A 19,485-nucleotide genomic window follows, 5' to 3' on the forward strand; every position below is an offset into this window, starting at 1 on the left:
AAGAGGTCTTTTACAGCAGATTTCCCCACTGCAATAGGTCATTTGATTTCTTGACTGCTGCTTCCGTGGGTGTTAATTGTGGATCTAAGTAAAATGAAATCCTAGACAACTTCAATCTTTTCTCCATTTACCATGGTGTTGCTTATTGATCCAGTTGTGAGGATTTTTGTTTTCTCTATGTTGAGGTGTAATCTGTACTGAAGGCTGTGGTCTTTGATCTTCATCAGTAGGTGCTTCAAGTCCTGTTCACTTTCAGCAAGTAAGGTTGTGTCATCTGCATATCTCAGTTTGTTAATAAGTTCCTCCAATCCCGACGCCCTCTTCTTCTTCATACAGTCCAGCTTCTTGGATTATTTGCTCAGCATACAGATTGAATAAGCATGGTAAAAGGATATAACCCTGATGCACACCTTTCCTGACTTTAAACCATGCAGTATCCCTTGTTCTGTTTGAACAACTGCCTCTTGGTCTGTGGACAGTTTTCTCATGAGCGCAATTAAGTGTTCTGGAATTCTATTCTTCTCAATGTTGTCCATAATTTGTTATGATCCACACAATTGAATGCCTTAGCATAGTCAATAAAACACAGGTAAACATCTTTCTGGTATTCTCTGCTTTTCACCATGATCCATCTGGCATCAGCAATGACTTCCCTTATTCCATGTCTTCTCCTGACTCTGGCTTGAGTTTCTGGCAGTTCCCTGTTGATGTACTGCTGCAGCTGCTTTTGAATGAAAGAGCTAGAAAGTAGTTAATTCTACAGAGCAGCAGCCTGTAGCTCCTGAACCATTAAGATTAGGTGATTCCCCGGAACCGAGGGGCTGTTGATTGTTGCGCCTGATCACAGACACGGAAGAATCACTACTCTCTGGTCTCTGAAAACAAGCTACCTGTAGTCCCAGTCAACAAACACCAAAACCAAACTAGTTGCCGTGGAGTTGATTCTGACTCGTGGTAATCCCATGTGTGTCAGAGTACAACTGTGCTGCATAATTTAGCCAAAGGCACTACTACTTAAACTTGAGGAAAAAAGTCCTAGTCTGAGGGTGACACCACAGAAGTCTTTAGAAAGAAAAAACTAGTATTGTAAATCATGCATGATTCTGTGTCCAGAATGCAAAATAGAAAAATAATTTCTTAATTGATTGATACTTACCACATTTTGGTGGAATGAAATGGATAGAAGGATCGTACCTTTTACCTGGAGAGTGAACTAAGTCAGGGGCTCTCAAAGCATCCTGACATACAAACAGCACCCCCATCACCTGAGAACTCATTGGAAATACAATTTTGGAGCACCACCCAGACCTCCTGAGTCAGAAACTCTGGGGGTGGAACAATCTGTAGCTTAACAAGCCCTCTAGGTGATTCTGATCACATTCAAGTCTGCAAACTATTGAACTAAGACAACTTGAGTGCAGCTATTATTATAAGTTCAAATTACACCAAAAGCAAAACATACAAACCTCAGCAAAAATGCCCAGAGGCATATGCAAACTTAAGCAACCTGAATATAAATGAGAAAATATACAATTTGGAAAAAAGTGAATGACAACAGTTAATTAAATCTGGTTACTATTCCATGGGTCCAACTTCCATTTTGAGGAGGCACCAGTAAGTGTAATCTACCCTTAGAGTAACTCATTCTGAGAGAAATGCTTTCTTAACCTGGAGAATCCAGGCTAGGGAGCAGAAGATGAGATAATAAAATATCACACAGAAATACTCTATTGATTCAAAAAAGGCAACCAAGTCAATTAATTTAAAAGGCAAGAGTTTTTGACAAAAGAAAATTTTCAAACAGCAAGTTCTGTTGCCAGTGAAATGTTAAAATAAAAACTAACCAAAATAAAAAGATAAATTTCTGGCAATTCAAAATTAAGGTTCGGGGCAAAGTTTGTAACCCAAAATCTAACTGAGTCCCCCTCCCAAAAAATACACACACATAATTTTGAAACAAGTAATATCAAGCATTTCCCATAAGAACTTTCAAGAGATTATTGAGATTTTAAGAATCAAATTATGGCAGAGGCAAGCTGAGAAGCGATTTCTGTGAAGCAAGACCCTCTTTAAAATTCTTGGATCATTTAAGAAAAGCAATCTGATAGCTGGCTAAAGACTTAGAAAAGCAGAAAGAACATGGTGCAAGGACTTCCAACTCATTGACTTCATTTCATCCAGAACCTACTTTGGTTGACCTGTCATCTTCCTCTCTGAGTGATGAAAATGATTTTCACTTGATTCATTTTTCCCTGTGGTGCTCTGTAGCGCATTGTGGAGCATGTCAGCTGGAGATGTAGAGATCAGCCTGTACAGTTCATGTCTAATTCAACCTTTGCAGGTAGATGAAGGAGCAAACATATGTATATGTGTGGATTGGCCTTGGCAGTCAGGTGAAGAGAAAACACTTTGTTATTATCCTGCCATTTCTCCACTTCTACAATATTTTCAGGAACTCTTTCTACCCCAGACCTTGTTGAAAGCAAGGAAACATTTCAATCCCTTGAAAAAATAGAGTCTAGGATAGGAAGCAGAGATAATGGTATTATGGAGGAAAGTAAGATAATATTCCTAGCTGGTGCTAACAGCTAGAACAATTACACATAGTTCTTTCATGTAGCTGCTTAGCTTCTTCACAGTAACGTGTCTGAGTTCGAAAGGTGAGCATCCCAAGAGAGACCAAGGAGGTTACAAAGCCTTGCCCAGGTTCAGGGGGATGGGACATAGATTCTATCTTTTGAGTGCAGAGTGGCAAGTTTCTCGAACTGCATATGGGACCAAAAATATTTTTGGAAAATACAACCTGTCATATCATTGAATCAAATAGAAGATATATGAGGGGGAATGGTGGAAAGTGGTAGGCAATAGGGCTGGATAAGTACAATACACAAAGATAATACAGAAACTTAAAAAGCAAGCAGATGAACTTAGACATGCTTACACAGGAAATTAACCCACTGAAGAGTTCTGAGCAAAGATTGTGTCTTACTGAAATCCATCTCAATACAGGGATGTGTATTTTAAATCAAGATGAGCTTTTCCAAGAACTTTAGGGGAAGAGTTTTGCAGACCTCGTGAACTAAGCTCTATTTCTTCTCTATAACCTCTCACCATTTCTATACCTGTAAAGTAAAAGAAAGAATAGAAACACTGTTCTGTATCTAATATGTCAGATATTTTGAATATATTATCTTATTCAAAAATGAAAAGAACAATCAGAGGTCAGCATTATAATCTCCACTTTATAGATGAGGAGACTGAAGCTCAGAAATATTAAATAACTTGCCCAAAGTTAAACAACTTGTAATTAATTCATAGAGCCATGACTAAAACTCAGGTCTGTCTAGCTATGAAGCATTGGTTCTTCTACCTATGTCTTGTTACACCGCTTATCATTTTGAAGATAAAAATTGTATAACATTGTGTTTTATGTGAAATGATAAATCATGTAATATCCCCTGTCTATATGTTTTTAATGTCAGGCAATGGAAAATGAAAGCAACAGAAAGATTGAAAGTCTCTGCTTTGAGCTTGGAATAAGAACTTTTGCAGAGAAATTGAAAACGTAGGAGCCATACTCCACGACACCACTATCTGTGATACATCTTCCACCCAGTGATGCACAAACACACACCTAAATGACTCAGGGAAGCATACTCTCTGAAGAACTGAAAGAAAACTACAATAAAGTGGAGTGAATTTGTGGTAATTTTATGGTCCTTCACTCTTCCCTTTCTATCAAAAACAGTGTTCACTTTTTACCTAATAATTCTTCTCCCTTGAAGACACATATATTATTTTTATTCTGAGATTCAATTTGCAACTCTAACGCCACCCTCATTCCTGTGACCAAGGAAAAATTGGAAGGTTGGCAACTGTCTTAGATATCTAGTGCTGCTACAACAGAAATATCACAAGTGGATAGCTTTAACAAACAGATTTATTTTCTCACAGTTTAGGAGGCTAGAAGTCCAAATTCAGGCTCTGTCATTCTGTCAGCTCTGAGGGAAGGTTCTTGTCTCTTCGGCTTTTGACTTAAGGCACACCCTAAACTAATCCTGTCTCATTAACATAATGAAGACAATGCATTCCCAGGCATAGATGTTAGGATTTACAGCACATAATTTTGGGGTACACAATTCAATCCGTAACAGCAACATTTGTTTTTAGACCTTTTATAGCAACCATGGAGCCATGGTGGCACAGTAGTTAAGAGCTCGGCTGCTAACCAAAAAGTCAACAGTCTGAATCCATCAGCCACTCCTTGGAAACCCAATGGAGCAGTTCTATTCTGTCCTCTAGTGTCACTATGAGATGGAATTGACTCGATGGCAGCAGGTTTGGTTTTAGCTATAGCAACATTAGGAGCCCTGGTGGCGTGGTGGTTAAGCGCTAGGCTGCTAATTGAAAGGTCGGCAGTTCGAACCCACCAGCTGCTTTGTGGGAGAAAGATGTGGCAATTTGCTTCCACAAAGATTATAGCCTTGGAAACCCTATGGGGCAATTTTTCTCTGTCTCAGAGGATCACTATGGGTCTGAACAAACTCGACAACAATGAGTATAGCAGCTATTCACCCCTAGGCTCCTAAGCCATTCTCTATTGACTGAAAAAAATTTGTGATAGATTACTCTTACTGGTTGAATTTTTATTATAAAAAGAAACTTGAGCATAAAGAATAAATCTAGCAGTAGGATTGCAAGCCTGGTGAGAGACTGGGGAACTAGAAGGGAGTGCTCAGCCTCTCCTCCAAACTCATCATATAGGCAACTAAATGAACTAATTAATGTCAAGCCTGGCCTAAATCACTTCCACATGTAATTCCTCAAAAATGGAGCATTATCTCCTTTAGGTTCACAAACAATAGTCTAAATTAGGTGTTATTAGCATTATTTGAGCAGATGAGAAAACTGAAACACGAAAGTTCCTTAAGATTATAAAGCAAATTGGTAATGTCAGCTCTCCAATCTAGCTCTTCTCTCTGTAAATTCACTACAAAAGTTTCCCTCTTCAGGAAACTGTCCCCATATGTCTCACCAGCAACAAACACACCCTCCTGCTAAAAGGATGCTTGTGGCTCAGATGGACCCAAACACTGTGCTAAAAATGCTAAAACTTTCCTTAAAGAGGTACAGTAGAAGACATGTGGTGCCAAAAACTGTTGCCCTCTGCTGCAGCCTAATGTTAAGATTGGTGTCTCTACCGATTATTTTGGGATCCTGAAAGAAGTGCAGAGGGTTATGTTGTTGATTCTACTTTGCAATGGCCCCACCAAGGGAAAATATTGCCCACAGGGGCATGAGGTTCAGAGGCAGGAGCAGAAAAATCCTCATGGTGAGTCTCCACTAGAGCAGCAGGGAGGCTTTTAAACTCGTCTTTCCATCCCTGCAGTATGAGGCTGGTATGGGTGGGCACCGCCATCTCAGAGATAAGAGTCAAGCTCCTACTATCTGCCAAGTGCTGAGTCAGCATTTTGGCATGCAAACAGATGAATAAAGAGCTGAATACACTCTTAAGAAGTTACAGGAACTCCAGCCTGGAGACCGAGACAAGTGTAGAGATAGGTTTGCTATGACACAGAATATTATGTGCCTTACAAAAGGTACAAGAGAAGCACTCTTGGAAGTGCACAGAATGGTGACCACAGAAGCAGAAATGTGCTCTGCTTTACTGCCCATGCTCAGGCCCTTGGACTCTTAACCACGTGCCCATGCTGGTTCCTTTCACTGCAGCCAATCTGGGTGCGCTGGTTGTCTTGCCAAGTTATGGTACAATGTGATAAGTGGCTGATTTATGAGTAGAAGAAAAGTCGGACTTTCTTATTTGCATTTTTTACCTTATGGAAATTTCCCTTCGATCTCATAACTCTTCCAGTGCTGGCATGTGGGTCATTTGCTTCTCCAGTTGGCTTTGTTAAACAGCAGCAAAATGTCTGGGCGTTTGGCCACAGCAGAGGGGCAGGCATTGCTTGACTGAGATAAAGTCTCTTTCATTTGGCAGATGTACCAGAGCCCCTGAGGGCAGCAGGAGGTGCTATTTATCCAATTATTCACAACCATTCTTCTGGGGGTGGAAAGTGGCATAGACCCAGAGAAAGATAGAGAAGTCTCTTTCCTCTTAGCACTGGCCCACTATGGAGAAGGTGGCTTGGGTCTCGAACGCCACAGCTACCCTCCAAACCTGGAAACTTGGGCACCAGAAAATATGACTCAACAATCTGGAATGTGAAAACAAAATAACTAGAAATCTTCCCCAGATACCTGCAGACATCTTAGATGCAGGGCTCACTGTCATTTCCCTCTATGACCTTGAAGAAGTCACATGATGGGCTGTGCCTCCAATTCCAACATGGCAATCATGGTGTGAATGCCTTCCTGCAGAGCTACTTACCAAGAGTTTAGGACAGTAAGAAATGGGACAACTTCAGCAGGAGTTTATTGAACAAAATATGCTCTATCATCTATTATAGTAAAATGTATACAGACCCAGTTTTGTTGTTGTTGTTGTTGTTGTTGTTGTCATTCATGGCCAGGAGGAATAAAGAAGCACCACATTTCCTGAACTTTCTGAAATAAACTGGTAGTTTTACAAAAGCATACAAATCTCTCTTTTTGTGTAAAATTGAGGATAAAATACCTACCCAATTAGGTTAGCTCACTGAGGATGAAGACTATATCTGCCTTGTTCACCCCATATCTAGAGTGTAAGCACACTGATTAATATTTGTTTAAATCAAGTGAATGATAGAGAGGACTGAATTAGAGCTATATGGATATGTCTGGCCACATGCCACAGCTTCAGTAATTGGGGTGGGTGGTGTGGGGAACAGGGGAGAAAGAATGAATGACAGGATAGATAAAATATGTCCCTACCGCTGGGAAACCAAACCAAATATATGACTAGGAGAGGGTAGACCACAAATAAAAAAAAAAAAAATGTATATTTTGAATCACTTCAATAGAAATCTATGCTGAATTTGAAAGGAGAGTATTATGAAATTGAACAGAGTGCTAGATTTCCAGAAATATTTGTCAACACTGAATTTAGAACAACAAAAAAAAAAATGTGCAAGTTAGAGAATACCTTAAAGATCATTCAGCCCAACCTCTTTATTTTACAAAACTAAAGGACAGAGGATTTCAAGGCCACATTAGAGATCAGCCATTTGCTTCATCGCCTCTATCTCACCTTCCAACCAGTATGAATTCCTAGCCTGATAAGAAAAAAAAAGCCTGATACATCTGCTAAAATCAGGAAATTTGATTTCACAGGGTTCATATCACATTACTCAAAAGGAATGTTGGACAGAGACCCAGTAGTATTTTTAGTGATTCTTAGGTAAAGCAGACCATTTGGAATCAGCTTCTTTGGATAATAGGGTTGGCAAATATCACTCAATTTTGTTCTGAAAAAAACTGAAAGGAGCCAAGTGCCTCATACTGGCATTAGATTTAATGTCAATTCTGCACTGGTTTTGCAATCCAGTATAACAAAGGCCACAACACCCTTCAATGCAGACAACATGTTTAACAAGGTTTTTTGAAGTCATAAACTTGGCTCTAGTATCGGCTCTGATATCAAATTGATTTAATAGTGTGGACAAGGCCAGTCATTGTTCCAGGCCCTCAGGGGAGTTGGAAGAAACATTTTATAAGTTCACTTTTACACATAAGTGTCCCTAATTCCATTATACATCCAATTATCCCGAGAAAAATTTAAACGCGAGAGCACCCTTGAGCCATGTGGTGAAAAGTTACCTGCCACATCAGCTTAACCAAGTTTCATTATACTGAACAAAGAAAGGTTATCCATATATGTGGTCTCCATAATAGCTTCTAAACTCTCATTAACATGTATCAAAAGAAATAATAATGGACCCTCCAATACCTTGAAGAAAAAGAAAAAAAATTTTTTTTTTTAGAAAAAAATTTCATAGCCACTGTTTTAGGAGAAAATTGGCAGGGGATTTATTTTTCATATCTTATGCTATATTTTCTATGGGTTGAATTGTGTGTCCCCCCCCCCCCCGCAAAAAAAATATGTGTCAACTTGGCTAGGCCATGATTCCCAGTATTGTGTAGTTGTCCACTATTTTGTGATCTGATTATCCTGTGTGTTGTAAATCCTAATCTCTATGATGTTAATGAGGAAGGATTAGAGGTAGTTATGTTAATAATCAGGACTCAATCTACAGGATTAGTTTTTACCTTGAGTCAATCTCTATTGAGATATAAAAGAAAGAAGCAAGCAGAGAGAGGATAGGGACCTCATATCACCAAGAAAGAGAGCCGGGAGGGAGCAAGTCCTTTGGACTGTGGGGTCCCTGCACTGAGATGCTGCTAGACTGTGGAGGAGATTGATGACAAAGACCTTCCCCCAGAGCAAACAGAGAGGGAAAGCCTTCCCCTCGAGCTGGCACCCTGAATTTGGACTTCTAGCCTACTAGACTGTGAGAGAATATATTTCTGTTTATTAAAGTCATCCACTTGTGGTATTTCTGTTATAGCAGCACTAGATAACTAAGACAGCCCCTTTTACTTCGTAAAAAAGCCTATTACATGGGCAGTTGTGATATTTAATATCTTTAATCTTCTACGTAAACCAACTCTCTGTTCTCCTTACAGATATGGTGTGTTCACTGCCCACTGATTTGTCTATATGATCAGGTAAACCACATTTATATTACCAGGTGTAATCTTAACAAAAGTACCAAAAAAACTAAACCAAACCCAGTGCCGTCGAGTCGATTCCAACTCATAGTGACCCTATAGGACAGAGTAGAACTGCTCCATAGAGTTTCCAAGGAGCACCGGGCAGATTTGAACTGCTGATCCTTTGGTTTGCAGCCATAGCACTTAACCAGTACGCCACCAGGGTTTCCACAAACTGAAAAATAAAAACCTCAGGAAGACTCTGTAGGAATATCTTGGTACCATCTGTTTGCCATCAAAACTCTACCCATTTCCTGCTTCTAAATTCAAATGGATAAGACCTAAAATACCAGTATGGTAAGCATAACTATAATCAACTATTTTTATTAATGATTTTCTTAAGAACATATTACAGCTTAATAAACATAGCATTGTTCACTGCGGTTGTTCTAAAAGCAGAACGTAATCTGAAGCAGCTTCAGCTCACTTACAAACCCTTGCTCTGTTAATTGTGATTTCCACCCCACTTAACAACACAGCAGAGCTAATGTTTGTGCAAGGGAACAGTTAACATTCTGTTGTTCTGTCCTCTCCACTGCTGCTTTTCCTGTTACATTGTGGTTAAGTTCTCGTTTTTCAAAAGCTCAGTGGACTGATGTAGTTGCCTTCCTCAAGGAACTATTCTTTTTTTTTTTTTTCATCATCTGGCAGGAGATAGCTTGTGGATAAACCTATTATTTTGCTGTTTGCTTTTGTTTTAACTTCTCACCGTTGTTCTCTGAGCAGCAGCACGTGGCCAATACACACTTTATGTTTCCTACAGTTGGCAGCCATCAATCCCTCTAATTAAACAATAGAATACCTCTTTTTCTGTCTTTGCTCACCCACACTAGTATCCCAGACTCTTTCCTTAGCTACCTGTCCCCTTAGGAAAGAATCTACTGGAAGGAACATGTCAGCAGAAATTCCAAATCGTTTGCAGGAAAACAACAGGTCTCCAGCTAGAACAGGAACGTACATTTGAAGAAGCAAGCCCTGTGTATCACATCCACAGATGCTTCTAAATATGTGCCCTGTGTAAACTTGACCAAATCCAGGGAAGGGCCTTTAAACAGGTTTTAAAACACAACCCTAACATAGGGATAAAGAGCCCTGGTGGCACAACATTTAGGCACTGGACTGCTAACTAAAAATTGGTCGTTCAAACCCACCCAGTGGCTCCACAAGACAAAGACCTGGCAATCTGCTCCCATAAAGACTGCAGCCTAAAAAATCCTATGGGGCAGTTCCACTTGGCCACATGGAGTCACTATGAGTAGAAATCAATTCAATGGTACCTAACGATAACATAAGAATACTGAATAATCTCCTTACCTCCCATGACTCAGATTCTTCATATGAAAATTGGGAGGATCAAGGGTCTAGCTAGCTATATGATTTCCAATGTTTTACTATCAAAACATTCTATGATCTACAAATACTCAGATTTTAAAAATAACGACATGGCTTTAGTTGTGGTACAGGGGATGCTGGTTGTTTGGAGAATGAAACAGCTGATGTAGTGCATTAAGAAGTACACAATAATTTGTCATAGACACAGGCTACTCTCCTGTTGTTCACTGATTATCATAAAATCAACTCAAAACTCCAAAAAGAATCCTTATTCTCTCTGTCTGGCTCATCCATGTCAAAGATAGTGTCACTGTACATCCAGTATGGAAAGCCTCTACAGCTCTAATGATAATGCATTCCACAGGGCAAATGTTTAAGAATTTCTTTAGATCAATGCACAAAGATCACTTAACACTGTCAGATGTTCATGTTCTAACAAGGGATTGTATGCAAAGTCCGTGCGATGCCAGTAGTATTTAAAGAAATCTATGTGTCCCTTCTTTGTGCAGTTTTAAGTAAAATACAAGGTGAAATCTCTCCTCAGAAAAATCACAGCTCATTTTCTAATTCTTAGTACCAATACAATATTTCTACCTAATGACTAGATGTTTTTAAACAAAATCTGCTTTCCCTCTGGTATTCAGTCTTCCTCTGGGTGACATTTTGTGTGCCTCACAGCAGATCTTACAGAGTGACAGGCATCCCGTTGTGAAATAGGTCACTGGTTGGCTGTGGAGAGGGATGCTTGGCTAGTTCAGCATCCACACCACTGGGATAATTTTTCCTACAATTTCACAGGAATTGCAGTGCAGGGATTTCAAAATTCCCTGAGGTTATTATCCCATTTGTATGCTAAACAGTAAGGCGTAAATGTCTTGTTCTAAGCCATAAGTTAAAGATACATCTGGACGGTGAATGGATCTGGCTACAGTGGTAGCCTTGATAAGAAGGCTAATGGATGCCAGATGTGGAAACAAATGCATGTTCAAAGGTTCTCCCGCATCAGGATCATCTCCTTGTGTCATGCCCTAGAAAAAAAACCTCCTGACGCTAAATTGAAACAGGTAATGACTGAGATAATACATTCTTGAGGCAGCAATGCTATAGAAACTCAACTGAAGCCTACATAAATATATGCAATGAAAGAGAAGCAGCAGAAAAACAAACACTGACGGTACCTTATGTATCATGCTGTTCTTAACTGTCTTTCAGAGTCCTCTGGAACATTAGGACACAATTCTCAAAGGCAGTGAGGTATAAAACAAAAGTGAAAGAACTGGGAATCACACAGATCTGTTCCACAACTCAGTGACTGAGGAGTCCCAGCAAGAAGTATTTAAGTTTTCCCCTAAACCTATTTACTCATCTGTTCACAAAAAAAAAAAAAAAAAAAAGCTCAAGGAGAGTAAATAGGCATGTGTACAGCAACTTGCATATGAGTTCAAAAAATGCTAGTTGCTTTTCCTATTCAGGAATGATCTAGTGAAAAAGAAAGTTGGGATTTATTGTACAGTGTGAAGACAAAGGAAAAAATGCTCATTTTGTATTTATTTACCCAACAAATATTTATTGTATACCTACTATGTGCCTGGTAATGCATTATCTGTCACAAGGAAAAATCACAGTAACCTACACAGATCTGCTACAACTCTTGAGCTTAGTTATAATAACTGATTTGTGCAGAAACTGCCAGGTAACTTGTATCACAGTTTATTTTATGATCAACAGCACAGTTTCACAAAACATACTATGACCAAACGTGTAACACAAGTTTTTCTCTAAGATAATCCAACTTGGACAAATTAACTGATGTAGGCTTTACTAGCTCCATGAGCTAACCAACTGAATTAATTTGTTCAGACTTGGGAATTTATGCTGAGCTAGGAATGAAAAGGAAGCGCATCAAGAATTATCTTTGTGTATCATAGGAGCTAAACAAAATGGGATATAAAAGAAAAGAATTGAATAGGGAAGTGATAGAAACTGGTGATATTAAGATTAAATTTAGAATGACAAGATATTTGAAACTGTTCAACTGGGCAAATAAAGAATACAAGTTTAGAGCAGCATGTCGAATAGACTGAAGTGGAAGGAAGAAAGGTGTGTGAAATTGAATAGAAGAATGCTGCAGCAGTCAGAAACAAAGATCAATAAAAGGCTGATGCAATCTAACGGAAGAGACAAAGAAAAGAAAGCCAATTTTGGAGCAAGCAGGACTGGTTGAAAGCTTACGTTTAGAGAAAAGAATGTGTAGCTAAAAGAATGGGGTAGGAAGGATAAGAATTCACTACAACCATAAATGAGGAACATAAGCAAAATAATAGAAGCAGATGCCTAATATATGTATGTGCGTGTGTGTATATATATAAATATATATACACATACATATTCAGCACTGCCACCTGCTGATCTTGGGCCAGTGGGTGAAACCCTGTGGGCATGCAGTTCCCCAGACATCACCAAGAACAAGATAGGCACACTCAAAGGCTCGCCACATCTGGAAAGAGCGGTATTAACCTGCAGCCTTTGGAATTCTGCCTGTCCTACCTTGCAAAGGTAATCTATCTCAATCTGCACGGTAGAAACAACAAATTATTACAATGAGGGGAGGAGTCTTTGGGCCTTCACTAGGCTGGTTAGGTTGGAGTGCTCTGCCAAGATGAATTACTGTTATATTTCATACTTCACTTTTGATTGTTATCAGAGTCTCAAGAAACCGTTTTTTTACTGCGTTTATCTGGAGTGGCTACTCTATTCATCTTGCACCCTTAGAAACTAAGTCCTGGTACACAGTCAGTACAATAAGTGATTTTTTTTTTAATTACTGAATACAGTTTATGTTCACTGGAAAATAATAAAGCCAAAAAACTATCTCATTTGCTTTTCGAACCTCAAACTATGAAAACAGTAGTTGCCTCACTTCAGAATACACCTAAAGCTCGACTCTTCTGATTGTATCTTGCTCTTCACCTTTCAATTCTCACCCAGCCTAAGCTGTTAAATTGCAGGTACCAACTGTCAGACAGCATATGACTGGTGTATTTGTCATGTACACTGAGATTCCTGGTTTCTTCTTAAATGCAGGAAGGAAAACAAAATGGCTAGCTTCCCATTATAATGAGAAGGAGACCTCTGCTTGGCCATCACTCACTTGCACTGAGGTAAGACACCTCATTTTACACCAGGGCCTCGCACCAGGCATTGAGGGATTCTTTCATCAGGGTTAGTGTCATCAATAAACCCACAGTTGCAAGCCCATGCCAATACCCCTGTCACCAATTTCTCATATAAAACCACTGAAAAACAAATACACAGCCATGCTAGTGATCCTTTTTCACTTCAACCCTGCTTTTCGATTTTAAAATTTCATTAATGTATAATATACATATAAAAAATGAGTGTCATATGAAAATTATTATAAATTTTCACAAACTGAACACCTCCCATGAAACCAGAATGTAGATTTAAAAAACGGTTCCTTCTAGGCACTAGCCTCCCTCATCTCCAGGAGTAGATTCTACCCTGACTTCTAACACCATAGATTACTTTTGCATGTTTTGGGCTTTATATGAACAGATTTATGTGGTATGAACTATTTTGTGCCTAGCCCTGCCTTTATTGCCTGGGGAAATGGGTCTTTGTGTAACAAATGACTGCCCCATAATTTCATGCTGATAAATTGAGTGTACCACCACATGTTTGTCAGTTTGCCATACTGTGATAGCTTGCATGTTGCTGTGATACTGGAAGCTTTGCCACTGATATTTCAAATACCAGCAGGGTCACATTTGGTGGACAGGTTTCAGTAAAGCTTCTAAACTAAAACAGACTAGGAAGAAGGACCTGACAATCTACTTCTAAAAAAGTTGGCCAGTGAAAACTTTATGAATAACAGCAGAACATTGTCTGATATAGTGCCAGAAGATAACCACCTCAGGTTGGACAGCACTCAAAAGACAACTGGGAAATAACTAACTCCTCAAAGTAGAGTTGATCTTAATGACGTGGATGGAGTTAAGCTTTCCAGACCTTCATTTACTGATGTGGCATGTCCCAAAATGAGAAGAAACAGCTGCAAACATCCATTAATAATTGGAACGTGGAATGTATGAAGTATGAATCTAGGAAAATTGGAAGTCATCAAACAAGAAATGGGAGGCATAAACATCAATATCTTAAACATTAGTGAGCTGAAATGGACTGGTATTGGCCATTTTGAATCAGACGATCATGTGGTCTACTGTGCTAGGAATGACAAATTGAAGAGAAATGGTGTTGCATTCATCTTCAAAAAGAACATTTCAAGATCTGTCCTGAAGTACAATGCTGTCAGTGATAGGATAATATCCATATACCTACAAGGGAGCTCTGGTGGCATGCTAGTTAAGAGCTTGGCTGCTAACCAAAAGGTCGGCAGTTTGAATACACCAGCCACTCTTTGGAAACTCTATGGGGCAGTTCTGCTCCGTCTTATAGGGTCACTATGAGTGGAAGTCAACTCAACAGCAATGAGTTTGTTTGTTTTTTACAAGGAAGACCAGTTAATACTACTATTATTCAAATTTACACACCAACCAGTAAGGCCAAAGATGAAGAAATTGAAGATTTTTACCAACTTCTGCAGTCTGAACTTGATCAGGCATGCAATCAAGATGCACTGATAATTACTGGTGATTGGAATGCTAAAGTTGGAAACAAGAAGGACCTGGAAAATAAGGACTTGGTGATAGAAACAACACTGGAGATCACATAATAGAATTTTGCAAAATCAAAGATTTATTCATTGCAAATACTTTTTTCAACAACATAAACAGCAACCATACACGTGGACCTCACTGGGTGGAAAACACAGGAACCTAATCACTACAACTGTGAAAGAGACAATGAAAAAGCTCAGTATCATCTGTCAGAACAAGGCCAGGGGCCAGCAGCAGAACAGACCATTGACCAATTGCTTATATACAAGTTCAGGTTGAAGATGAAGAAAATTAAAACAAGTCCATGAGAGCCAAAATATGATCTTCAGTATACTCCACCTGAATTTGGAGACCATCTTAAGAATAAATTTGACACATTGAACACTAATGACAAAAAAACAGACCAGTTATGGGAAGACATCAAGGACATCATATAAGAAAAAAGCGAAAGGTCACTAAAAAGACAGGAAAGAAGGAAAAGACCAGTATGGATGTTAGAAGAGACTCTGAAACTTGCTCTTGAACACAGAATAGCTAAATAGCATGGAAGAAATGATGAAGTAAAAGAGCTGAACAGAAGATTTCAAAGGGCAGCTCCAGAACACAAAGTAATATAATGAAATGTGCAAAGACCTGGAGTTAGAAAACCAAAAGGGAAGAAAACACTCGGCATTTCTCAAGCTGAAAGAACTGAAGAAGAAATTCAAGCCTGAAGTTGCAATTTTGAAGGATTCTGTAGGCAAAATATTGAATGATGCAGTAGCCATCAAAAGAAGAAGGAAGAAATACACAGAATCACTGTACCAAAAAGAGTTGGTCAACATTCAACCATTCCAGGAGGCAGCATATGATCAAGAATCAATGGTATTGAAGGAAGAAGTCCAAGCTGCACTGAACACACTGGCAGAAAACAAGGCTCCAGGAATTGACAGCATACCAATTGAGATGTTTCAACAAATGCATACAGCACTGAAGGTGCTCACTCCTTTATGCCAAGAAATTTGGAAGACAGCTACCTGCCCAACTGACTGGAAGAGATCCATACTTGTGCCCATTCCAAAAAAAGGTGGTCCAACACAATGTGGAAAGTATAGAACAGTATCATTAATATCACACACAAGTAAAATTTTGCTGAAGGTAATTCAAAAGTGGCTGCAGCAGTACATTGACAGGAAACTGCCAGAAATTCAAGCTAGATTCAGAAGAGGACATGGAAGAAGGGATATATTTGCTGATGTGAGATGGATCTTGGCTGAAAGCAGAGAACACCAGAAAGATGTTTACTTGTGTTTTATCGACTATGCGAAGGCATTTGACTGTGTGAATCATAACAAATTATGGATAACATTGGGAAAATGAGAATTTCAGAACACTTCATTGTGCTCATGAGGAACCTGTATATAGACCAAGAGGCATTCATTCAAACAGAGCAAGAGGATACTGCATGGTTTAAAATCAAGAAAAGTGTGCCTTAGGGTTGTATCCTTTCATCACACTTATTCAACCTGTATGCTGAGCAAATAATCACAGAAGCTAGACTATTTGAAGAATAACACAGCATCAAGATTGGAGAAAGACTCCATTAACAACCTGTGATATGCAGATGACACAACCTTGCTTGCCAAAAGCAAAGAGGACTTGAAAGCAGTTACTGATGAAGATCAAAGACTGACTACAGCCTTCAGTACGGATTACATAAAGAAAACAAAAATCCTCACAACTGGACCAATAAGCAACATCATGATAAACAGAGAAAAGGTTGACCTTGTCAAGGATTTCATTTTACTTGGATCCATAATCAACGCCCACAGAAGCAGCAGTCCAGAAATCAAATGAGGTGTTGCGTTGGGCAAATCTGCTGCAGAAGATCTCTTTAAAGTGTTGAAAAGCAAAGACATCACTTTGAGGGCTAAGTTACCCCTGACCCAATCCATGATATTTTCAATTGTCTCATATGCATGTGAAAGCTGTTCAATGAATAAGGAAGACTGAAGAAGAATTGATGCCTGTGAATTATTGAATATTCCACAGACCAGAAGAGTGAATAAGTCTGTCTTAGAAGAAATACAGCCAGAGTGCTCCTTAGAAGTGAGGATGGCAAGATTTCGTCTCATGTACTTTGGACATGTTATCAAGAGGGACCAGTCCATGGTGAAGGACATCATTCTTTGTAAAGTAGAGGGTCAGCGAAAAAAAGGAAGACCCTCAATAAGATCGATTGACACAGTGGCTGCAACAATGGGCTCAAGCATAACAACAACTGTGAGAATGGTGCAGGACCAGGCAGTGTTTTGTTCTGTTGTACATAGGGCATGAGTCGGAACTGACTTGACGGCAGCTAAACAACAACAACTTGGGTGTAATACAAGCAAAGGAAAGTAAACCTTGAGGCTGTGTTATATGAGGGCTTTGTGTTATACTTAGTCCTTTTTAAAGCACAGATAAAGTCTAAACAAGTTTAAAAGCTCAAGCTATACAAAAACATGTTACTTCTGGTAGCTGAAAATCTGTCTCAAGTTAAAGCTATATGTTGTTGGCTTCCCACATTTGGACGTGTACTAAAACAGTAGGGATCAATTCTCTCTCAAACACTTGCAGAGGCAGTTAAGAGGGAAAATGTAGCCCAGATTTGTTGGTACCAACAATGTTAATAATTAATAAGTTATTGAATCAATATAATATATTATCTCATATAATCCTAAAACAACCCCATGAGATACATACTAATATAATTCCCATTTTGCACATATTTAAAATGAGGCACAGGGAGGTGACTATATGCTGAGTTCACGAAGTACATTCAAACATTTGTTTGACTGCAGAGGCCACACACTAAAACAATGACTATCAAACTTTATTTTAACCATGACTCACAGTAAGAAATTATTTTACATTTTGACCAAGAACATACACAAAAACACATTCATACACACACACACACACGCACACACACTCACACACACAATTTTTTTTCAAACAGTACTCGCCCTAACTACATGGTAACCTTCAATATTATCTACCAAAATATGGGGATCAAATCATCTACTTCATTTTAAAATGCTGTTGTAGTTCACTAAATGCATTTCGTGACACAAGAAAGGATTGGGTTTTGCAATCAGAAAGACACTGATCTAAGGGACTATTCTGTATTCCTTTCTCAGGCTTTTCCTATTTGACTGTCTAGGAATGGATTTTAAGATGACTTTGTTAAAGTTACCACCAGTAAGGTGCTGGTAAATGTTTAACAGCCAGCTCTGGTGGGTTTTGGGAGACTGATATGTAGTGTTTACAGTGTTTACTGATTTCTGTGATGTAAATACTCCCACCATGGCCAGTTCCAAGATACCAACGTGATGTCTGTAAATGCAAACTTGCAAAAAGATGTGTGTGAGTAGCTCTTAAAAGATCGTACCAGCTGACACCACCACACCGACGATTTTCCCCCATTTTTTTCAACAAAGCAGGAGCAGAAAACTATGTTTTAAGGTCATTTAAGTGACCAGAGAGTCTAAATGACCAGAGGAAACCCTGGTGGTGTAGTGGTTAAGTGCCACAGCTACTAACTATAGGTCAATAGTTCAAATCCGCCAGGCGCTCTTTGGAAACTCTATGGGGCAGTTCTACTCTGACCTATAGGTTCGCTATGAATCAGAATCGACTCGACGCAACGGGGTTTTAAGTGACCAGAATAGTTGGAGATAACTTGCCAGAGATAACTTGCCAATGACATTTAACTGTCTATTTGAGGCGGTCAGGATTATTCTAAGCCCCAAATCTCATGGTGTCTGATATACGCAAGGTGTCTTCTATTTGAATACAGGGCTCAGAAGTACTGTACCCGAAGAATATCAATTATGCCCTGATATTTAATTACCTGTACACTGCCGTATTTAAAATTACATGAGTAAAAATATTCCTTTTTCTTTTCTTAAGCCAATATTTTGGCCCATTTAAAAATTCAAACATCCATAACTTGCATTGATGTGCCAAGAATTGATGGTTTAGTATATCTGATGGGTAAATAAGAGAATTGAGAAAACGAGGATCTGATAAGAGTATGGGAAAAGGATTAACTTTGGAGTGGTTGCATTCCTGGAAAGATCTATCATAAATAGGTAATGCAATGGGAGCTACCATGAGGCCTGGCCATCTGAGATTCAAACAGCATCAGGCACCTGTAAAAGGGCATAACTGGATAAGAAGAAGGTTGTAGAATTAAATAAACATTCTATATAAAGCATTAATCATAGCTTCTATCAGAGTAGGTGCTCAATAAATTTCTGTATCTTTTTTTTTTTTTTAGCTTTTTTACTCTATTCCTAGGATCTGTGTGTGTGTGTGTGCATGCTTTAGATGAAGGTTTACAGAACAAATTCGTTTCTCATTGAACAATTAATAAACATACTGGTTTGTGACATTGGTTGCCAACCCTGGGACATGTCAACACTCCCCCGTTCTCCATCTTGAGTTCCCCATTTCCATTTATCCAGCTTTTCTGTCCCCTCCTGTCTTCTCGTCCTTGCCCCTGAGCTGGTGTGCCCATTTAGTCTCATACGTGTGGTTGAGCTACCTTTATTATTGCTTGTTTTATAAGAGCGTCTAATCTTTGAAAAATTCCTGTATCTTTAATGGAAAGAGGATGAGAAAAACAGAAAGATGCTATCCAGTAATCTTTTAGTGTCAAGTAACATTAAACAGATTTCAAAAGAGAAACTTATTGTTATCATATAACATGAAAATCTTAGCT

At 39.0% G+C, this 19,485-nt stretch overlaps 1 protein-coding gene across 6 annotated transcripts in view; it reads left to right on the forward strand.

The window, feature by feature from the left end:
- The window catches only part of GRM3 (glutamate metabotropic receptor 3), a 252,771-nt gene that overhangs the window by 140,365 nt on the left and 92,921 nt on the right, over positions 1–19,485 (forward strand). Inside the window, exons 1-2 of one of the 6 annotated variants that reach the window (XM_049893726.1) lie at positions 8,644–8,664; positions 13,126–13,202. The exons of 4 other annotated variants lie outside the window; for them this stretch is intronic. The gene's annotated coding sequence lies outside the window, so the exon portion shown is untranslated. Of the gene's footprint in view, positions 1–8,643; positions 8,665–13,085; positions 13,203–19,485 lie in introns of those variants that run through there. One more of the 6 variants, XM_049893725.1, reaches the window with a different exon arrangement.

Source organism: Elephas maximus, chromosome 8 (assembly GCF_024166365.1).
Source record: "Elephas maximus indicus isolate mEleMax1 chromosome 8, mEleMax1 primary haplotype, whole genome shotgun sequence".
Lineage (NCBI taxonomy): Eukaryota > Metazoa > Chordata > Mammalia > Proboscidea > Elephantidae > Elephas > Elephas maximus.